General features: G+C 37.5%; 1 long non-coding RNA gene across 1 annotated transcript in view; it reads right to left on the bottom strand.

The window, feature by feature from the left end:
- Positions 1-4,770: 4,770 nt before the first annotated feature.
- LOC105739439 overlaps positions 4,771-21,654 on the bottom strand; it is a 106,331-nt gene continuing 89,447 nt past the window's right edge. The window contains exon 4 of the long non-coding RNA XR_001115356.2: positions 4,771-4,903. This is a non-coding gene — a long non-coding RNA (uncharacterized LOC105739439). The remainder of the gene's footprint in view (positions 4,904-21,654) is intronic.

Below are 21,654 nucleotides of genomic sequence, written 5' to 3'. Positions count from 1 at the left end.
AAGTACACAACATGATGATTTGGTGTATGTATATATTGTATAATAATTATAAAATCAAATTAACATACCCATCACCACACATGCTGTACCTTAGATCCCCAGAACTTGTTTATTTTATAACTGAAAGTTTGTACCCTCTGATGAACATCTGTCCATTTCTCCTACCTCCTAGTCCCTGATAACCACTGTTTTAGTCTCTGTTTCCATGAGTTTGACTTTTCAAAATTTCACGTGTATGCGAGATCTTACAGTATTTGTCTTTTTGTGTTGGGCTTATTTCACTTACCATAATGTCCTCCAGGTTCATCTGTGTTGATATATACATTCCATGTTCATTGCAGCATTATTCACCAAGATGTGGAATCAATCTTAGAATTTGATGGACAAATGGATAAAGAAACTGTGGCACACTCATACACACAAATGCACATATACACATATACGTACTGTGCGTAATACATTAGAATATGATTCAGCCAGTGGGAAAAAAGGAGCTCTCTTTTTAAAAAATCTGCACTCTGATCAAGATTACAGAGATAGATTTTATCTCTCAGTATTTTCCTGTGGTTGGGTTTAAATTATATATGGAAGAGTAGATATTATTGGAAATCTTTATGTTGTGGTAGTTCCCTAATGTTATTAAAGATGACATTTTTGTCTTCAGATCAGGTTTATTTTATTTATTTATTTATTTATTTATTTATTTTTATTTTTATTTTTTTTGAGACGGAGTCTTGCTTTGTTGCCCAGGCTGGAGTGCAGTGGCACAGTCTTGGCTCACTGCAAGCTCCGGCTCCCGGGTTCACGCCATTCTCCTGCCTCAGCCTCCCGAGTAGCTGGGATTACAGGCGCCTGCCACCACGCCCGGCTAATTTTTTTGTATTTTTAGTAGAGACGGGGTTTCACTGTGGTCTCAATCTCCTGACCTCGTGATCCGCCCGCCCTGGCCTCCCAAAGTGCTGGGATTACAAGCATGAGCCACCGCGCCCGGCCTATTTTATTTATTATAATAGACCTCAAGGAGAATGGTTATGCAGGCATGTTCTCGTGGTGCCGTCTTCTTGTAAGTCCTTGCTTGCGTCTCTTGTTTTCTTACTAAGTAACCAAGTATTATCTTTTCAAAAGCTTTCATTTGTATGTTGCTAGAGTATGTTTTGACTAAATTATTAATAATTTTGCTGATGTCAACAGAGAAGATGGATCACTAGGCGATACTGATGTCTGCACATATCCATGCTACTCACAGTTTTTCATGACTTGAGCATAGAATTCAAAGCACATAGTATCATGAATACAGTCACAAATATTAAATATTTTTTAAATGTTCAAAATATCTTGAAGTTAAAATATGTTGAAATTGTATTAGTTTTCTATTGCTGAGTAACAAATGACCACACATTTAGTAACTTAAAACAATATTCATGTTGTTTTGCTTACCCTTTCATAGGTTAGAAGTCTCGCATGGCATGACAGAGTTCTTCGTTTAGATTATCACAAGGCTAAAATCAGCGTATTCATTTGAATGAATTCTCATCTGAAGACTCTGGAAAAATTTGCTTGTAAACTCATTTTTTTTTTTTTTTTTTTTTGAGACAGGTTCTTGCTCTGTTGCCCAGGCTGGAGTGTAGTGGTGAGAATATCTGCTCACTGCAGCCTCAACCTCCTGGGCTCAAGCAATCCTCCTGCTTCACCTTCCACATAGCTGAGACCATAGGTGAATGTCACCACTATACACAATTAATTTTTAATTTTTTTTGTAGAAATGGGGTCTCACTCTGTTGCCCAGGCTGTTCTCGAACTCCTGGGCTGAAGTGATCCTCCCTCCTTGGCTTCCCAAAGTACTAAGATAACAGATATGAGCCACTGCATCTGGCCTAAATTCATTTTTTTGTTGTTGGAAAAATTCAGTTCCTTGTAGTTCTAGGCCTGAGGTTTGTCTGCTTTGTGCTGGCTGTTAGCTGAATGCTGCTTTCAGCCCCTATAGGCCACCCACATTCTCTACCACATGTGTTAGTCAGGGTTCTCCAGAGGAACAGAACCAATAAGATATTTATATTTAAATTACTTGAATATTTGTTAATATTTATTATAAGGAATTGGCTGACATGATTATAGAGGCCGAGAAGTCCTATGATCTGCTGTGTGCAAGCTGGAGACTGAACACTCACAAGAGCTGGTGTTACAAGTTCTAGTCTGAGTGCAGAAGACTGATAGCCCAGATTGAAAACAGGCAGAAAGAGTGAATTCTACCTTACTCTGCCTTCTGCTCAATTCAGACCTCCAATGGACTGGAACAGGCCCACCCACATTGAGGACAGTAGGCTGCTTTACTCAGTCCATTGATTTAAAGGATTCAAACTTTTAAAATGTCTTTGGAGTCATCAAGAAACATCCTTACAGACACACCCAGGGTAATTTTTAACCAAATACCTAGACACCTGGTGGCCCAGTCAAGTTGACACATAAATTCACCATCCTGTCATGTAACTTTCATCTTCAAAGCCAGTGTGGTAGGCTGAATAATGCCTCACTCAAAAGATCTCCATGTCCTAATCCCTGCAACCTGTGAATGTGATAACTTATATGGCAAAGAGGATTTTTGCAGGTGTGATAATTAAGATTTTTGACATGGGAGATTATCCTGGATTATCTGGATGAGCCTGATGTAGCCACAAGGGTCCTTTTATGGGAGAAGGCAATATGACAATGAAAGCAGAGATTGCTGCAATGTAGCTAAGAGCCATGGAGTGCTGCAGCCTCTGGAGCTGGAAGATCAAGGAACAGATTGTCCCCTGTGCTTCCAGAAGGAACCAACCCTCCTGACACCTGAATTTTAGCCCCTTAAGACTAACTGTGGATTTCTGACCTCCAGATCTGTGACAGAATACATTTACATTGTTTTAAACCACCAAATTTGTCGTAATTGTTTACAGTTCAATAGCAAATGAATAGTCTGCAATGGGGAATTTTCCCCTCATTAAATCTCACTTCCACCTTGAAACTCTCTTAACTTCCTCTCCTGAAACCACAGGGAGAAAATTCTCTGCTTTTAAAGGGCTTATGTTATTAAGCCTGGCTCACTTATAGTTGAGTGCTAACTTAAGGTCTGCTCATTTGGGTCTGTAATTATGATACAAGTACAAAATTCCTTCACAGAGGCACTAGTATTTGATTGAATAACTGGGAGAAGATGTACGTATACAGGATGCCAGAAATCTTGGGGGGCTGTCTTAGAATTTTGCCTACCACAAAGATGGAAAACTTTTAAGGTGTCTTGGGAGTCATTTAAATTTTAAAATAATTTAGACTTGAAATTTACTTGGTCTTATGATTATTAGAGATTAAAATTTTTCTAGTTTTTTGATTTATTTAGGAGTTCCACTGCAATTCTGAATTAACATAGGAATATATTATATCTATCAATTTTTATGACAGGAAAATTTATAGCCTTCCACAAATACTGCCTTTCTTTGCTTTCTCTAAGTTTTCTTCCTGTTCACAAGATCCACTGCCTTACAATGCATGAACACACAAGAAATGGTTTTCATAGCTCTACCTTAAGTTAGCCAAAAGACACATGCAGTGGCTTTACTTTGGAGACCTGCCTCTGGGGTTTTTCTTGATTGCCACGTCTCTTTTTGTTGTTGTTTAGGAATATATTTTGTTTTTTTCCACTGTCTTTTTTAACTCTCAGCCATCTCAAGAAAATAGAATACTATGTCTATTTGGTCACCTGTGTTATTTATCTATCGTCAAGCATTACTCCTAACACTCATAAAGATTAAATTTTTTTTTGTGGAATGTGTTTCTTACTGAACACTGTTTCATTTTCTTCTTTATGTATTATTTTGAAATTTTTTTTACTAGTGGCAGAGAGCATCCCATGGGAGTAAAATTTACTTCCATTAGATGTTCTGTTATAGTTTGTAAATACTGTTTATCTAATAAACTAGCATTTTGTTAGGAAAAGGTCCTGGAGCTCAGTAAAAAATTAAAACTGAGTCATGTTTCTTTAAGAGGCTCACTTAAAAAAATAAACACATTCTTAATATTCACTGTGAGAACCAAGTGTAGTGTGTTTAATTTTCCATCTAGACCAATGGAGGGACACAGGTTAAAAGAATAACATCATAAGGTTTCTGAATGTGCCAAATGCTTTCCCTACAAATGTCTTGGCTATTCTATAAAGAAAATCTCACAAGAAAGATGACACTGCTTTACAAGCCCTGCCTGAGATCTGAAAACGTGAAAATTAGGAATAGAAATGTCTGAAATGGAAGAATACTGGGAGGATATTTAATTGAATTAAATTCTTTCAGTTGTTAAGTCCTTACACATTTTCATTTAATATGAAACCTAATCTTGCTAATTTGCCAAAAGAAAATGTCAGATTAGTGATTAATTTGCTTTCATCAAGATGTTTATTGGAACCTGATTATATTAGCATGTATTCAGCAAGTAGAGTTTTTATATTTCTTAACATCCAAGTAATACATCCTTGCAGATTTTACCAGTTACACTGCTAATAGATACAAGTTAGGCTACTTAGTTTAAATTTTTATTTTACATAGTTAATAATTTTTAATGCTAAATCTGTAACTGAGTTGGGAAAATTAATTTATTGATGGTTAGCTTTCTAAGTGTTTTTTAAAAATCATACATTGTGAAATAATTCTGGGGTTTATTTCAGTATATCGGCTGTATTAATAATAAGCTATTACCAAAATAATGCTCTATAACCTCCAAAACTTCATGATTTACAAAAATGTAAAGGGTGTACATTTGACCACATTTTGATCTAGGCTGGCGGAGTTGGGCAACTCTTCTTCAGCTGCTGGTTGGGGTTATATCTGCTTTACATGTCTTTCACTGTTCTTGGACCAGTGCATCTACTCAGCAGTTCCTGTGTAAAGAGCAAGAACACAAGAGCCAAACTTAACTGTGCAAACACGTTTAAGGCCTCTATGCCTGTCATCCTCTAAGGTTCCATTGGCTAAAATCAGTATGTGCTGGAACCTCAAATCCATGGGACAGGGAAATACACCATGCCCACAGAGGGGTGGTGAAGGGTAGAAGGAGTAAGTATTTACTGAATAGTAATCCGATAATCCAAACTATTTCTTGTGTGTTTTGTTCTTATTTTAAACACTGTATAATATCAAAAGGATCCCTTTTTGTGAATTAAGGTGCAGGTAAACTATCTCTTTGTTTTAGGCATCTAATAATAATATGGTTAAGTGTTAATTTAAGTGTAAATTTGCCAATCCTTATTTTAGAATCCCGAGATGAATTCTTACGTATTGAAGCAGCTATTTGACTTGTTTTTGGTTATTTTCATTACAGATATATAATCATATATATTATATATATATATACATATATATATGATGGATTGATAAAGTTCACGCATTACTTATTCCTCTTATTTTTCCTCTAAGAGCTAACATAGCACCAGTAGGAGAGAATAAATAGAAGAATGGATGCCCTGTTAAACTGTCTGCTCTGCCAAGGCAGAAGCCATATCTGTCTCTGCTGCTGTGTCTCAGGATCTAGCCCAGTACAATTTTCTCAGTAGGCTGTCAATGAATACTGAACCGACTGATCACCGACTTGCAAGAGGGTCAACCGCTGTGGTGTCCTGTTTTATCTTGGCTTCATTTTGCATGAGTGCATACAGTACCAGAGAATACAAGTAATATTTTCCTTATTGTGGTAAAATATAAATTACATAAAATTAATCATTTTAACAGTTTTTACTTATTTACTTATTTGCTGTAACACATGCTTCAGCTTTCTTTTTTGTAAAACAATAATATCCAAATGGTACTTTCCCATTTCTTCCCATGCTTTTACTACATTCACAACTGTTGTACAGTCATTGCCACCATGCAGTTTCAGTAGTTCGTCATCACCCCGAATAGAAATCCTGTCCCTATTAAGCGGTTGCTCCTCGTCCCTCTTCCTCCAATCCCTTGGCAAACACTAATCTGCTTCTGTCTCTATGGATTTACCCATTCTGGACATTTCATACAAATGGAATCATATAGTATTTGGCTTTTTGTGTCTAGCTTATTTAGCATAATGTTTGCAAGGTTTATCCATGTTGTAGCATATTAGTACAGTCATTGCTTGGTATCTGTGGGGGATTGGTCGCAGGACACACCCCCACATACCAAAATTCACGTGTGCTCAAGTCCATTATATACAATGGCACAGTATTTGCATATAACTTATATCTTCCTGTATACTTTAAATCATCTCTAGATTACTTATGATAGCTAATACAATATAATGCTATGCAAATAGTAGTTATACTGTATTTTAAGAATGTGTAGTATTTTTATTGTTCTTTTATTTTTTCTGTAAATATTTTTGATTTGTTGTCGGTTATATCTATGGATGTGAAACCTGTGGATACAGAGGGTTGACTGTACTTCGTTTGCATGGCCAAATAATATTCCATTGTATGGATATATCTATGTGTTGGTTGATGGATAGTTATGAAAATAATGTTTTATATACATAGTAATTGATTTTAGATATCACATGAGATCTAATACATTAACAATCTCAGAGGTTTTGTTTGATTCCCTCTGGAGAACACATCAGTGGAGCGGGACTGTTCTATTAAACTGAGTTGGAAACAGAAGAAGAGAGAACTGGAAGATTTTCTAGCAAAATAATATTAACACAGTGAATGGTGAACTTCCACTGCCCAATTAAACTGTGATAGTGTGATTTATTTTTTAAGCTTCAGTCAAGATTGTTATGATCAGATATCACAATCACTTGACAGCAATTTGGTAGGGAACCAGGAATTGCAGCTGCTTATTTTAATTGTGACTTTAATCTTGTATCTTTTACTTATTTGCTGTAACACATGCTTCAGCTTTCCTTTTTATAAAACAATAATATCCAAATGGTACTTTCCCATTTCTTCCCATGCTTTCTGTGCCAATTTTATGTGCATTTTCCAACCTCCTTCTGCTCTCCAGAAATGTTTTAAATCTCAGATCATGTGAGATTCTGATTTAAGATTTAAAAATACTTCCCTCCCTGAAGGTTTATTACCCAATTAGTTTCTGAAAGGAGCTGCATAACTATTTCATTATCCATAGAGTCCAAGAGGAGTGCAATGGAATTAATTTAAAAGCTTGGAAAATAAGATATATGAGTAAAATGAAAGGAATTGGTATTATGTAACCTGGAGAAATGAAGGCTGAAATCTTTAATACATGAAGGACTATAATATAGAGGAGGATGAATGATTTTTCTGTCTTCCAAGAGAATAGAATAAGAGAAAATGGATTTAAGCAATAGCAGCCTGGATTTAGATCAGAAATAAAAAAAAGCTTTCTAACTCTGGGGAATGTAAGGTGGTTTATCAGTGTCCTTGTTAAACCCCAGCAAAGATTTAAGGAAAAGAAAGTGGAGGGGAAGAATTACTTTGACTGTTAACATTGTTTATTAAGAGATGTTTCTAAATACCCTTCCTTGCGAATGTCTAGACTATGATAGATTACTACCTGTTTTGGATGACCACAGTCCCTAAGGAAAATAGGAGGCACCAGACTCCCATGTTTCTCCTCCATAGAAGTGCCTACTACATTCCTTGCAGGAGGAAACCATTTATTTTTTTTTATTTTTTTTTTTTATTATACTTTAGGTTTTAGGGTACATGTGCACAATTTGCAGGTTTGTTACATATGTATCCATGTGCTATGTTGTTTTGCTGCACCCATTAACTCGTCATTTAGCATTAGGTATATATCCTAATGCTGTCCCTCCCCCCTTCCCCCACCCCACAATAGTCCCCGGAGTGTGATGTTCCCCTTCCTGTGTCCATGAGTTCTCATTGTTCAATTCCCACCTATGAGTGAGAACATGCAGTGTTTGGTTTTTTGTCCTTGCGATAGTTTAATGAGAACAATGTTTTCCAGTTTCATCCATGTCCCTACAAAGGACATGAATTCATCATTTTTTATGGCTGCATAGTATTCCATGGTGTATATGTGCCACATTTTCTTTTTTTTTTTTTTGAGACAGAGTCTCGCTGTCACCCAGGCTGGAGTGCAGTGGCGCGATCTCGGCTCACTGCAGGCTCCCCCGACCCCAGGGTTCACACCATTCTTCTGCCTCAGCCTCCTGAGTAGCTCAGACTACAGGCGCCTGCCACCTCGCCTGGCTAATATTTTTTGTATTTTTAGTAGAGACGGGGTTTCACTGTGTTAGCCAGGATGGTCTCAATCTCCTGACCTTGTGATCCGCCTGCCTCGGCCTCCCAAAGTGCTGGGATTACAGGCGTGAGCCACCGCGCCCGGCCACCACATTTTTTTAATCCAGTCTATCGTTGTTGGACATTTGGGTTGGTTCCAACTCTTTGCTATTGTGAATAGTGCCGCAATAAACATACGTGTGCATGTGTCTTTACAGCAGCGTGATTTATAGTCCTTTGGGTATATACCCAGTAATGGGATGGCTGGGTCAAATGGTATTTCTAGTTCTAGATCCCTGAGGAATCGCCACACTGACTTCCACAATGGTTGAACTAGTTGACAGTCCTACCAACAGTGTAAAAGTGTTCCTATTTCTCCACATCCTCTTCAGCACCTGTTGTTTCCTGACTTTTTAATGATGGCCATTCTAACTGGTGTGAGATGGTATCTCATTGTGGTTTTGATTTGCGTTTCTCTGATGGCCAGTGATGATGAGCATTTTTTCATGTGTTTTTTGGCTTCATAAATGTCTTCTTTTGAGAAGTGTCTGTTCATGTCCTTCGCCCACTTTTTGATGGGGTTGTTTTTTTCTTGTAAATTTATTTGAGTTCATTGTAGATTCTGGATATTAGCCCTTTGTCAGATGTGTAGGTTGCAAAACTTTTCTCCCATTCTGTAGGTTGCCTGTTCACTCTGATGGTAGTTTCTTTTGCTGTGCAGAAGCTCTTTAGTTTAATTAGATCCCATTTGTCAATTTTGGCTTTTGTTGCCATTGCTTTTGGTGGAGGAAACCATTTAATAAAATTTAGTTAAGTGAATAATCCCCTCTTTTTAAAGATGAGACAACCAAAGTAGTGTAATTGTCTACCCTCAGATCAAGCAGCTGGGATTAAATTCACACTGTTATTTAGGACAAAATGTAGATTTGTGGCAGAAAATAGATTTCTACCTGTTTTGGACCTAGAACGCTGGATAACAACCTGGAACTGAAACTTGAGCGGAAGCACTTCCTGCAATGCCCTAGATGCCTGGAGGGTTTATGGATCAACAATTCAGTAACCTTCAATCAGTGAAGTCAGTCAGTGACCTGGTTCTAGTGAGCAAGATACATCTAATACAGAGCCATTTATTTTAAAAATAATATGTTTGGTAATTATTTATTGAGTCCCCACAGTATATGAGGCATTGTGTAAGTTCTAGTGGGAAGCAATTCATAAGATAAAAAAGATGCCTGTGGAATAACTTGGAGCTGAACTATCCCTCCTTTGTAAGGCATCCATGCAGTATGAAGGTTAAATGTCAGGGAGAAAGTAAACAGGAAAAAGCCAAAAGCAAGCAGCTTTGTGTTTTCTCTGAAGGTATCAGAGTGCAGGCTCACAGACTTATCTCTCCACCTTTTTGTCCAGCCTAGGTTGACCTGCTCCCCTCAGCACTTCACTGTATTCTACTTCCTGCATGTACTTGTCAGATCCCCAGCTCCTCCTATGCAGACTTATAACCTACATTTTCATTCTCTCGGTGCCTCAGATATCAGGACTTCCATGGTTCTGAAGGGAGGGACAGCAGTTAAAATGGCATTTGAAGGACTACTGTCTTGGTCCAAGATGAGTTAGTCACTGATGGGGCACTGATAAGAGCCTTGGGCCTAACTCTGAGGTGTCAGTGAAGAATCTTGTTTTAACTTGTATGAGATAAGTAAAGTAATAACAATTAAAATTTATCATGGAGTGAGAAAAACTGTCAAGCAGCATTAACAGTAGATGCCGAGAAGTAAGCAGGAAAAAAAATTGTTAAAATACTAGTTACAACAAATATGTAAATTGGCAATTAGGTATAATTGCTATGTACCACAACAATGATCATCATTAAATGTCAGATTCATTTAGCATATAGTTAATTTTATTTCAATATAACCTATTCCTGTGCTCATTTTTCAAAATTATTTGCTTTTGTGCCTGGTTGTCTGTTCGGGGCATATAAAGCAATATAGGGGACAACACCCATTAATAGAATAAAACATCCATCTCTATAATTATTCCTAACATTGGGTTGCTGTTTCATAGATAATGCTGGTTAAAAAAAGATTGTTACGTTGAAATAGATAATATTTCAATGATATTTCTAACCTGAAACAATTGGTATATTGTTTCAGTTGCCTTAGCTGCCTTCCCTAAAGAAAACATGTTTGTTTTCAGGGCTGGCTGCTATTGGCATAATCATAAATTGTTCTTAATATTAAGTTGAGAAGAAACTTAATAAGACTGTTTTAAATTTGGCAATTTCAGGATTTGTAGTTTCTACCTCCTGCTTCTTTAGCAAAAACTGAACAGAGAACTGAGTTTTCTCTTCATGAGATACTTTACTCAGGCATTGCCTAAAAAATTTTTTTTTTTAGATAAGATTTAACCAAAAGATAATCAAAAGTAGTTTTTCTCTTGGCCATGTCTCATCCTTGGTTGGGCATTGCTTTTAACCTTGATGGAAGTAGTATTAAATCTGTATTTGGATTTTAAGGTTGAAAAGTTAATGTAGGCACTAAGGAAATCAACTAAAACAAAACTTGGGAATAAACTTTTACAATTATGAGAAAAAAGGCAATTAGTTCCTTGATATCAGATAGGCCCTGGGCTGACCCATTTAATGAAATTTCTTTAACCCTCTATTGTCTATTATATGAGTTGAGCTGTAATTCTTTGTCATCAATGTGAAGTTTGTTTGTTTTTTTCTTTTCCCTTGAAGGAATTATCCCAGCTTCTTGGCAGCCTTCCTAAACTGCAGTGGAACCAAGGACTTTGTGTATTTGAATTTTTAATTGTAAACATTGTGACAAGCATTGGCAAACTGGGAGTTGGCAGAGTTAGTGTGATGTCATAGAAAATAATTTCCTTTGTTTTATTTAAAAAAGGTTTCCAAGTTTCCCCCAAGTAAGTCTGGCTTTTATCTCAAGCTATGAGAGAGCCGTTTACCAGACGTCAGAACCAAGACATTGTCTTTGATTTCTAAGGACTTTACCCAGGATGACCTGGATTATTCCTCTCTGTGAATTGGATGCAAACCTCTTAAATATCACTCCATTTCTCCAGGACACTACACTGACTCCTTCTTCGATATATCTTGCCCTATTTATCTTCAACCTTTGTCTTAGGCAATACTTTCTCCCTCTCAATTCCCTTAGCACAAAAGTGATTCTAAAACACTGTCATATCCTTCAAATATGTTCAGAAAGAGATATTGATCCCCAGCTTGATTTCATCCTTTAGAAACATGCAAGTTACAGATTCATAAGTCTGATGTCAGTTAGTGGCAAAATCCTGTACCAGATTATTAAACAAGTGGTTTGCTAGCACTTAGGATAAAAGTCAGTGATTAATTATGAGGGTCTGCCTAAATTTTCTAGGAACAAATGGCAAACCAATTTCTCCTTTAAATAAGTGCCCTGATTGGGAAGTCTGAGAAACTAGATAGGGCAATTTGATTCTGGCAAGGTATTTGAAGTAGTTGCTTGAGATGGCTTTATGGACAAGGTGGAGAAAAACAGATCTGTGTGAAACGGCCGTGTCTGGTAGGACAGTTGTAGCTACTCGGTAAAATTATATAATTTAGGAGGTGGTCTTTAGGGGTGTGTCACAAGCTTCTAGTCTTACCCCAACCCCAGTAACCATTTTGATTTATAATTTGGATGGACCATGGAAAGCCCTTTTTCATTCTCTTGTTGACTAAGTCCTCTTTGATCTTCAAAACCCCATTCCAGTGTCCCCTCTTAATGGAAGTCTTCTGTCACCCTCAAGTCTGATTTAGAGGTCTTTGCTCTGTACTCCTAGAAAGTTTTTCATGGCGTTTACCATACTGTACTGTGGTTCCTCATTTACCTGCTTTCTTTGCTAGGCTATAATGTCCTTGAGGTCAAAGACCAGTTTTATTTAACTTTATATGCCACAGCGTCTGGCACTTAGTATCCAGTAAAATTTTGTTGCGTAGGTGAATGGATGAGTGGATTAATGCATTATTTTTACATGACACAAAAATATATAACGTGACAAATAACAAAATTAAGATTCTGAGAGAATTAAGTGGTTTAAAAAATGGGTCCAATTAAAAAGATTAGTATCTCTACTTCATTGATCCTACCATCTTTTTTTTTTTTTTTTTTTTTTTTTTGAGATGGAGTCTCGCTCTGTCGCCCAGGCTGGAGGGCAGTGGCGCAATCTCGGCTCACTGCAAGCTCCGCCTCCCGGGTTCACGCCATTCTCCTGCCTCAGCCTCTCCTAGTAGCTGGGACTACAGGCGCCCGCCACCACGCCTGGCTAATTTTTTGTAGTTTTAGTAGAGACGGTGTTTCACCGTGGTCTCAATCTCCTGACCTCGTGATCCGCCCGCCTCGGCCTCCCAAAGTGCTGGGATTACAAGTGCGAGCCAGCGTGCCCGGCCGATCCTACCATCTTTTATTGTCTCTTATCCCCTTGCTATTCTCTGTCACTTTTTCACCAAGCTTAATTTCATGCTTTATCATTATAGTCACTGTTTTGTGCCTCTCTGGATTTGTCTTTTGACACACGCATAACTCTGGGTAAATACAACTCTTTACTTACATCATGGATAAACATGGCTGGGGATAAGCCCACCACCATGCTGACTTGCCGCACTTTCAATTCATGACCGCCCACATGAAGTGGGCTCGTAGCACAGACAGCAATCATTGTCTACATCCCTAATCCATTTTCTCGCCAACTCACTCAGATGGCCATTTTAGACTTTTCCCTCTCTCTCCAAATGCTATCACCACCTCCTCATTCTTGCTCTCAGCAGACGACCATTCTTCCTTTTCACTGAAGTAATGTAAGCAATCTGATGAGAATTTCCACATCATCAACACTTCCTGTGCACCCACATACTTTGCCTTCCTTCATTTTTTAGAGAGATGAATTGTCTATTGACCCAGCACATAGCCACCATTATACACTGGATCCCACTTCTCTCATTTTCACAAGAATATCATCCCAGCCATTATGGCATTCCTTACAGTCATATTTTTTCCTCTCTACTGTGTCATATTTGTAAGCATATAAACATGCTAATATTTCCATGGGATTCATGAGAAGTGTACAGCATCAAAGAGCCCCATTAGAATCATTTTCTAATGATTCTTTATAATCAGCACCACACTGTCCATTTTGTCATCACCTGCCTGTCATTTGCAGCCTTGGAGATCACACCATCTCTTAGCACAGCGTATTGTAACAAACTGATCTTCTTTTATTACATGGTGTGATTAAACATGTCTAATCATAAAAAGCCTTCTTTTAAAAAATGAAAAATAAGTGATTCGAATGCTTCATTAGTATTTAAGCTCTCAGATAAATTATCTTCTGTTGTACCATAAACAGTTGTTATGAGGAATTTAAGAAAGTGTAATGTATATAAAGAACTTAGCACAATACATGGCATAGAACAATTGTTTAATAAATGATTTCCATTATTATTGTATAATAAATTGATAAATATTTAGAAAATTGTGAAGAGATTCAGTATTAAGTAATTTTGCTTAGCTTAAAGAGAATACTCATAAGCAAGTGACATCTGTGTCCTCAGACATGAAAAGCTCTTATAAGGAAAGGGACCTATAGTTTATATGGAGCATCATCATGCCCATAAAGGAGAGAATCACCGTTTAAATATATAGACAAAATTCCTAGATGTGTGACCCTGACAACAGTGCTCTGGCCTGCCTTAAGAGAAGGTGAGGTCTCTGTGCCTGCAACTATTCAAATGCAGAGGGTACTTATCTGTCACAGATACATCTGAAGAATGCTTTTACAGGTTGGGAGGCTTGGGCAGATGACAGTAATGTTCCTTGCTCCATGAGTACATGTTCATATATACATTATATGTATTATTTATATATTATATATGTTATTTATATATTATATATTATTTATATATATTTTATATATATATCCGTATTTCCATTAGAACTGTTGCTATATATTGTCCATATTAGCTGATAAGTTCCTAGGTAGCAAGAGCCATGTCAGTTTTAACTGTTTTTTTCCAGTCTCTAACCAAGTGCTAAGAATATTGTAGATACTTGGTATTAGGATTAGAGCAAGCTAATTGAATATTTTTCTTTCCATTGAAGGAGATTGAGAGTTTCCATCCATTCCTGGAAATAATTAAATTAGGATTAATGATTATCTATACAGAGAATCTATACTGCATGGGTTGATGTTAGACAAAGTGAGAGATTTGTTTGCTTTTTCAGCCTGTCACTTTCAAATTATTCAATAAACATTAAGCACTTCTTACTTTGCATTAATATACTTGATGTTAGGGAATCAAAGATTATAAAGAACTTTTCGGATCTATTAATGTGATTTGTATTTATGCTGAAAGACTATTTAGATGTGAAGAATATTTAGATGTGAGATATATGTGGGGAAGGTTTAGCCTACTTGATGAGGAAACTAAATTATACTAAAAAGTTTTATTTTGAATATACTTATATAAAAATTCATGGTTGTATTAGATGCAGTTATTGTAGTTTGATAGAAAACCCAATCTAGGGCTGGGCACGGTGGCTCACACCCATAATCCCAGCACTTTGGGAGGCCGAGGTGGGTGGATCACCTGAGGTCAGGAGTTCAAGACCAGCCTGGCCAACACGGTGACACTCTGTCTCTAGTAAAAATACACACACACACACACACACAAAACTGGGCTACTTGGGAGGCTGAGGCAGGAGAATCACTTGAACCCGGAGGCAGAGGTTGCAGTGAGCCGAGATCACGCCATTGCACTCCAGCCTGGGTGACAGAGCAAGACTCTGTCTCAAAAGAAAAAGAAAAGAAAACCTAATCTAAACTAGCTTAAGCAAGAAAGGGAACTCATTGGATCATGTTTCTGAAGTCTAGGGTATTTCTTGTTTTTAGCACTGCCAGATCCAGTTGACAGATATAATGAGAATGAAACCACCCTTTTTATCTTGGTGCTACATGCCTTCAGAATTTGGCTTCCTTCTCAGGTGAGCTTTCTCTTTGGGCTGTCCCCTAGCAGCACAGGCTTGCGTCGTCCCAAATTCAAGCATAGCAGAAAGGGAAGAAATTCTCACTTAGTGTCTATGGCCAAAGGTCTGGAACCATCTCTGATGTGGTCATGCGCTCTTTGCTTAATGAATTGTTGTGCTTGGGGATAGGGAAATGATGTTCTGATTGACTCTTAAAGATCAAATGTTTACCGCTAGACCTAGGCATGGAGTTGATTCTATCTGAACCACTTGGTTTGAGAGTTGGCAGAAGTATCATCTGGGCCCTGTTATTCAAGGAAGAGGGAATAACCAGTGAGCAGCCTCACAAGTATCCACAGCAAAGATCCCTGTGTGAGGCGTAGAACTGCTAGAAACTGCTGGAGTTGGTAACAGGGAAGAGAACATTGGTGATCAGATATTGTATTTAGAAATATGGTTTACTGTGTTTTCTCTAGTTGTATTATGAGACAGTTCCTTTTTTCAGTATTACAGAGTAAATATATTGTTAATTCATATAATAAGGTATTATCTGGTTTGCAACTTATTTATATTGACCCAGGGACTCTTTTGAGAAGCTTCAGATAGACAGGAGGGGTTATAATGCAAACACCTCTAAAGAAGAATGTACCTTTAAAGATTTTTAGTTTCTTTGTGTTGCTAAATGTGTAACTACCCATGAATGTGCATTACAGATAATAAATATTCCAGTTTTTGTAGCATCCATTGCTTTAAGCTTCCCTCATGAAACTGCCAAGTCCTTCCTCTTTATTAAAAAACAACTGCAACAAGAGCAGCAGCAACACAGCTAAATGCTCCGATGCTATCCTTAAAGATATATTGTGAAGATGAATATTAACTTATTTTCAGAGGGGAAAACAGATACAATTTTAATTCTATATTATGTAAGAATTCCATGGATGCGTTACAGGTACCTTCACTCTGCCAGATGCTGTGAATTTATAAATTCATGTAATTATTACAAAGCCCAGCAAGGCAGATCTTATCTCCATTTTTCACATTTCTCAAATGTCTGATTACCCTTGCCTATCTATTTATATTTCAAAAAGAAGCAGCAAAATGCTGATTGGAATCAGTGTGTTTGGATGGGACATACAGACTGATGGATATTATCAAGATGGCTAGCAGTCTTTTCCCTCCAAATATGAGTTGCTGTTGATTTTTATTCTGGAACGATCCTCAGAAAAAGGATTTTCCAACTTCCTTTCTTTGGGGTGCAGTGATGGCTTTTAGCATATTGACTCTGGGCAGGGAGAGGGGCTTAGGGATTTCATTGTTTTTTTATGCAGATAAAATCGAATCTCCAGTTTTCAGTAAGGCACTATGCCCCAGCCTCCTCTGTGCTTGATGTCCGATTCAGGCCCTGGGTTAGTAGTTGGGTGAGATGGGAGAGGTATGGTTGCCCAGCTGTAGAGACAGGGACCTGAAGTTTTCACTGCTCCTTATATGGACTTTCAAACTGGCTTAAATAATGACTACCATCTCCATTTCCTGAGACTTTCCAGGGTTCTGAGGATCAGATTGGCTTGCTTCTCATTCATGTCATGCCAGTAGGTTTAATCTTCCTGATGAGTCATTTACCATTTCCCCATATGCTTTCTGCAATCATGTATTTGGCTCAGGGTTATAGAGATCTCCTAGTTGCACGGAAGTTAAAGTTTTTGTTACCCATGTCTTTTGAAAGTGATTTTTAAAAGAAGTGGGCAAAAATATCTTTACTATCTTGAAACCAGATGTCATCTAACTTATAACTCTCTCTGTCAGTTTCTTCATTTGTAAAGTGAGCTAATGGCTTCTAAAGATGTAAATTCTACCATCATTATTGTTTTTATACTTACATAGTGGGGTGTGTGTGTGTATTAAGTTACTAGTTTTCTTGATGCAGGACAAATTTTTCCTGTAAACGAGGTTTGAGAAATAAAATCTTATATGTTAATTAATTTTATATCATGTATATCAGTACAAGTTCAGATGTATGTGCAATGATGTTATAGGGTGCCCCATATAAAAGTGATTAGTTAACTGAAGCATGTATTTGAAATGGGACATCTTCTAAGCAGACTAAACTAGATATATGAGAAAATGTAATTGTTTACTAACTGCCCTAGTATAACAGCTTTGTGGCTTTGAAAAAAGTGACTTTTCAAAATGCAGCCAATCTAAACCTTTTTTTTTAGGTGACACAACTACTTGATGTTAAAATAGTTAAAAAATACTAACCTTATGTAGGAACTCTAACACATCTTTTTGGAGTGAGTTATTTATTCTATTATGATTCAGATGCTAATTCATGAATTGGGGAAATAATAATTTTTAAAACAATTTTTAAAACTTCTATGCTCTTCCACTGTAAAATCTTAGGATGTAACAGTTCCCCTGGGGGAATTTACTCTTAGAAAGCCAGTTACAAAATAATACAATATAAAATAAATTTCAACCTACATTTAGGATTTGCCTGTAACATATCAGTCTGATCCATAAGCCAAAAGAAACATTTTTATTTATATGTTTCCATTCTCCTTCCCTCTTTTCTCTTTCCATTTCTCCATTTCTCTTCTGAGTGCCTTTAGTTCTGTTTTGTCACTAAGAAAAAATTTTTACATGTTTGACCAAAGGCCAAAGGTGAATGCCAAGTAAACTCAGTCACTTCTTTGAGGATTAATGATGGGATTTCTACCCAGCATGCCCCAGGTTTGCTGTGTTCAAGTTTTGCCAAGATAAATCTCTGGGCAGTCCAGTACTTGTTTGGAAGAGGACTTCAGAAAAGTTTAATCATTTGTGGCATTGGTTTTTTGACAGGTCAGCAGAATACTGCTTTATTGAATCCAGCTTAATGTATTTGAATAAGATTCAGGAAATAAAGAGTATTGGCTTTGGCAGCAGGTTTGGGCAATAGGCAAATGCAGGGCGTTCTCAGGAAAGCCACCAATAAGCATATGTATCTCTCAGGAAACAGAATCCCAGGAACCCATAAAGAAGCCAGTTTTCTAGCTGAGTAGGCATTAAGTATCAATTGTTCCTAGACACAGTTGGATAGAGAAGGAAAAACTGGGCCCTGGCCTAGGTTCATCATATGACCCTGATCTCTAATGGCAACAATAGCAATGTCAGCAAAACCATGGGTTCCCAGAAAACTCTCCTGGTATCGCTAGTGAAGACCTAGGAATAGAAGGATAACTAGAAATCAAATTATTATGAAATAGGGGTGAAGAAATAAAGGGAACATCAGGCACAGAATGAATGTACAAAGGAAAGAGGAAGGAAGTGAAAACATCCCAAGAGTCCAAACGAACACGTGTTCCTGTATGTCATGTCCTCTAAGAAAGAGACTGGCGACATGTGGTTGTCTTTTGAAGCCCTAAAGATTTGCATTTCTCAGGAGTGATCAGGCCCTGAGAATCTGACTAATGCTCACCAAAATACTTGCATGACTGAGGTAAACATAAAAATGACGATTTATTAGCAAAGGAAAATATAACTACTATGTGGCCTGGGAGTACATGCAAGAGCATGATCACCACAGTCTTTCCCCTGGAGACAAACCTCCGTGAGAAGCTTCATCATGGCTAGAAACCATGGAAAAAGTACAATGATTTCAGTAATAAAATCTGTATCATTAGTTTGTTCTTTCCTCAAAGTCAAGCAACTTAGGAATCAGAAGCTGCCTGGTGATCTTGGATGCAGAACAAAGGGTCTTTAAAACCAAAGGTCTAATTGTACCAGTCTAGGGACATGTGATGCCTCTATTTCTTGAGAGGGATGGTTTTTCTGAATGGGCCAGGGTAGTCACAGTCTGATGGCAGTGGCTCCCAAGATCCAGTTCTGCAATACAGCAGCTTTGCAATTAGACCAGAATAAGCATAAGCAATCTCCCTTTTTGATTTACTTGGATTTTCAGGCTTGTTCAAACCTCATTCCTAAATCTACTTTTATTTGATAATGGAGTGCTCCTACGCAAAGGTTTACTTCACAGCTGAGGTTCACCAACTGTACTCTCCAGGATCTGTCTAGCTCTTTCATCAACCAAGTAGAGAATCAAATGACAATGAAATAGAAGTAACCGTGCATATACAGTAGTCCCCCTTTATCTGTGGTTTTGCTTTCCATGGTTTCAGTTACCCACTAAAACAGGTGAACACAGTACAATAAGATATGGGGGGGGGGGGTGGTTGGGGAGAAAGTGAGACCACATTCACGTAACTTTTATTATAGTATATTGTTACAATTGTCCTATTTTGTTATTATTGTTGTTAATATCTTACTATTCCTAATTTATAAATTTAACTTAATCAGAGGTAAGTATGTATAGGAAAAGAACATAGTATATAGGATACAGTACTATTTGCAGTTTCAGGCATCCACTGGGAGGTCTGGGAATGTGTCCCCGGCATTTCCAGTCTTCATTGTTGCTATGACACTGGTCAGTCCTCAGAGCTGCAGTTTGGCTTTTGGTTAAATATTGTGGTAGGGAGAGATGTTTCAGAGTATATCATTCATTACTTATTTCCATATTCTTTACTCTTTGAATTAGGAAGTCTATATGGGCGGGGTGCTCTGTGATTGATTAAGGGTATCAGTTCTTCAGCTCTTGAGTGTGTTATTACAGATAACCACGTAATTGATTCCAGCGGGGCCCACTGATGAGGATGGTAACATTCCATTTTAAATCTGAATCCCCTATGCCCTTAATCTGATTCGTAGACTATATAGAGCTATTCCGTGTCTCCCGGAATTAGTGTTAGCTCAGAGCCAGCAAGCAGTAGTACAAAGGGTGTGTTTCACATTCCCCAGTGTAAAATTATTCCATTTAATGCTGTAGGTGCCTGTGTCGATGGACAATATAAGTAGAGAACATTTATTGAGCACTTACTATGTGTCAGGCACTATTCAAATACTTGTTTCTAAATGTTCTAAATGCTGGTATCTCCATCAAATACCTAAGGGCCTTGTTATAAAAAATATTTTTTCTGGGCTCACATAGGAACATGTATAAGGGATGGGCAAGCTACATATGTTAAAACCTGCACATATTCCATCTCTCCAAACAAGAAATGGGTCTCTAGGCTGGATGATAGGTAAAACAAACAGAGAGACCTGGTAAATGTCTCTTACATACCCATGGATCCACCTCATTTTTTGAACTGCCGCGTAGTATTCCATTGATTTGATAACCCATGGTTTATTTCTTCTCTTCCATCAACAGACATTACAGTTTCTCTGTTTGTTGCTACTTCAAACAATACTTCAATGAATAGTTTTGTATGTCCCTGAACACATGTGAAGGTTTCTCTAGAATTTCTACCAAAAGGAGACTTTTATTAAGTTTGTTTACATTTCGCCTCTGTGTTTAGAGAGGCCAAGTCCCTATATCCCTTCCCACTTAAAGAGAAGACGCAGTAACTATAGTTATGAACTATGAGAAGCAGAGATAGAAGGCTGTTAAGGAAAAATCAGCGAATGGTAAATGGAACATTTCCGAATAAACAAATGAACAAACACATAGGCAAAACCCCTAAACCCACAAACACCTTAACCAGTAATCTTGTCTTGATAATGAAAGTCAACTTCTGTGTAGATACCAGAAAACTGAAAATAGGGCAAGTAAATTTTGGCCCCAAAATCTGAGTAGGGACAATTAAAACTTTAGAATAGGCTCCAACTTTCAAAAGACAGATTTAAAAACATAGTTTTCTAAGCCAATTATATAGAATGTAGAGTTTTACATATCCAATGCTCTCATCTATTTTTTCCCTTCCAAGCTTACAGGAAAACACTGTTTATTTCTGACATTTGGAAAAGCTGTTTCAGCCTCAGTGTTGACTGATAGTAATAGATATAAGAATTAATAAAAGAGATGTATTCGGTGAGTCGCCAGCACAAGAGCTAAAACAGGCCACATCCCAAGGTAAGTGAAGCAGAACCTAGCATCATCCCATGGTGTTTTGAAGCTATGATTGAAAGTCAGAAGGGAGGAATATGTGTTTGCCAAGAAACATCAGTGCTTTTGACTTCTTTCAACCTAGACTCATTGGTGGCATTTCCAGGGAGCTGATGACGTCTGGAGGGGAGAGTATAAATCTAAAGTCAAAAGCCCTGCTGAAATGGATTTGCTATGGCTTCTTATTTTAAATGCGTAGATGTTTCATGGTGAAAATTTTGAAATGGAAGATGTTAGCAGGAAGTGATAGGCTAGTCTTCACTGGTATTCAGGCAGGTCTGCCTGGTTTTTCAGTAAGGGTAAAAAAAAGCCCAGGAAATCTCATATTTCTCATACTCCTACTCATATCCTCTTACTAAAAAAGACAAACCTAAAAACAAAAAAAGCCAAATACTTGAATTAACGATCTTCTTCTAATAATGAACATCAGCCTATATAAATATCAGAAAACTGAAAAAATG

Source organism: Nomascus leucogenys, chromosome 2, assembly GCF_006542625.1.
Source record: "Nomascus leucogenys isolate Asia chromosome 2, Asia_NLE_v1, whole genome shotgun sequence".
NCBI lineage: Eukaryota > Metazoa > Chordata > Mammalia > Primates > Hylobatidae > Nomascus > Nomascus leucogenys.
This window is presented reverse-complemented; position numbering and strand designations above follow the sequence as displayed.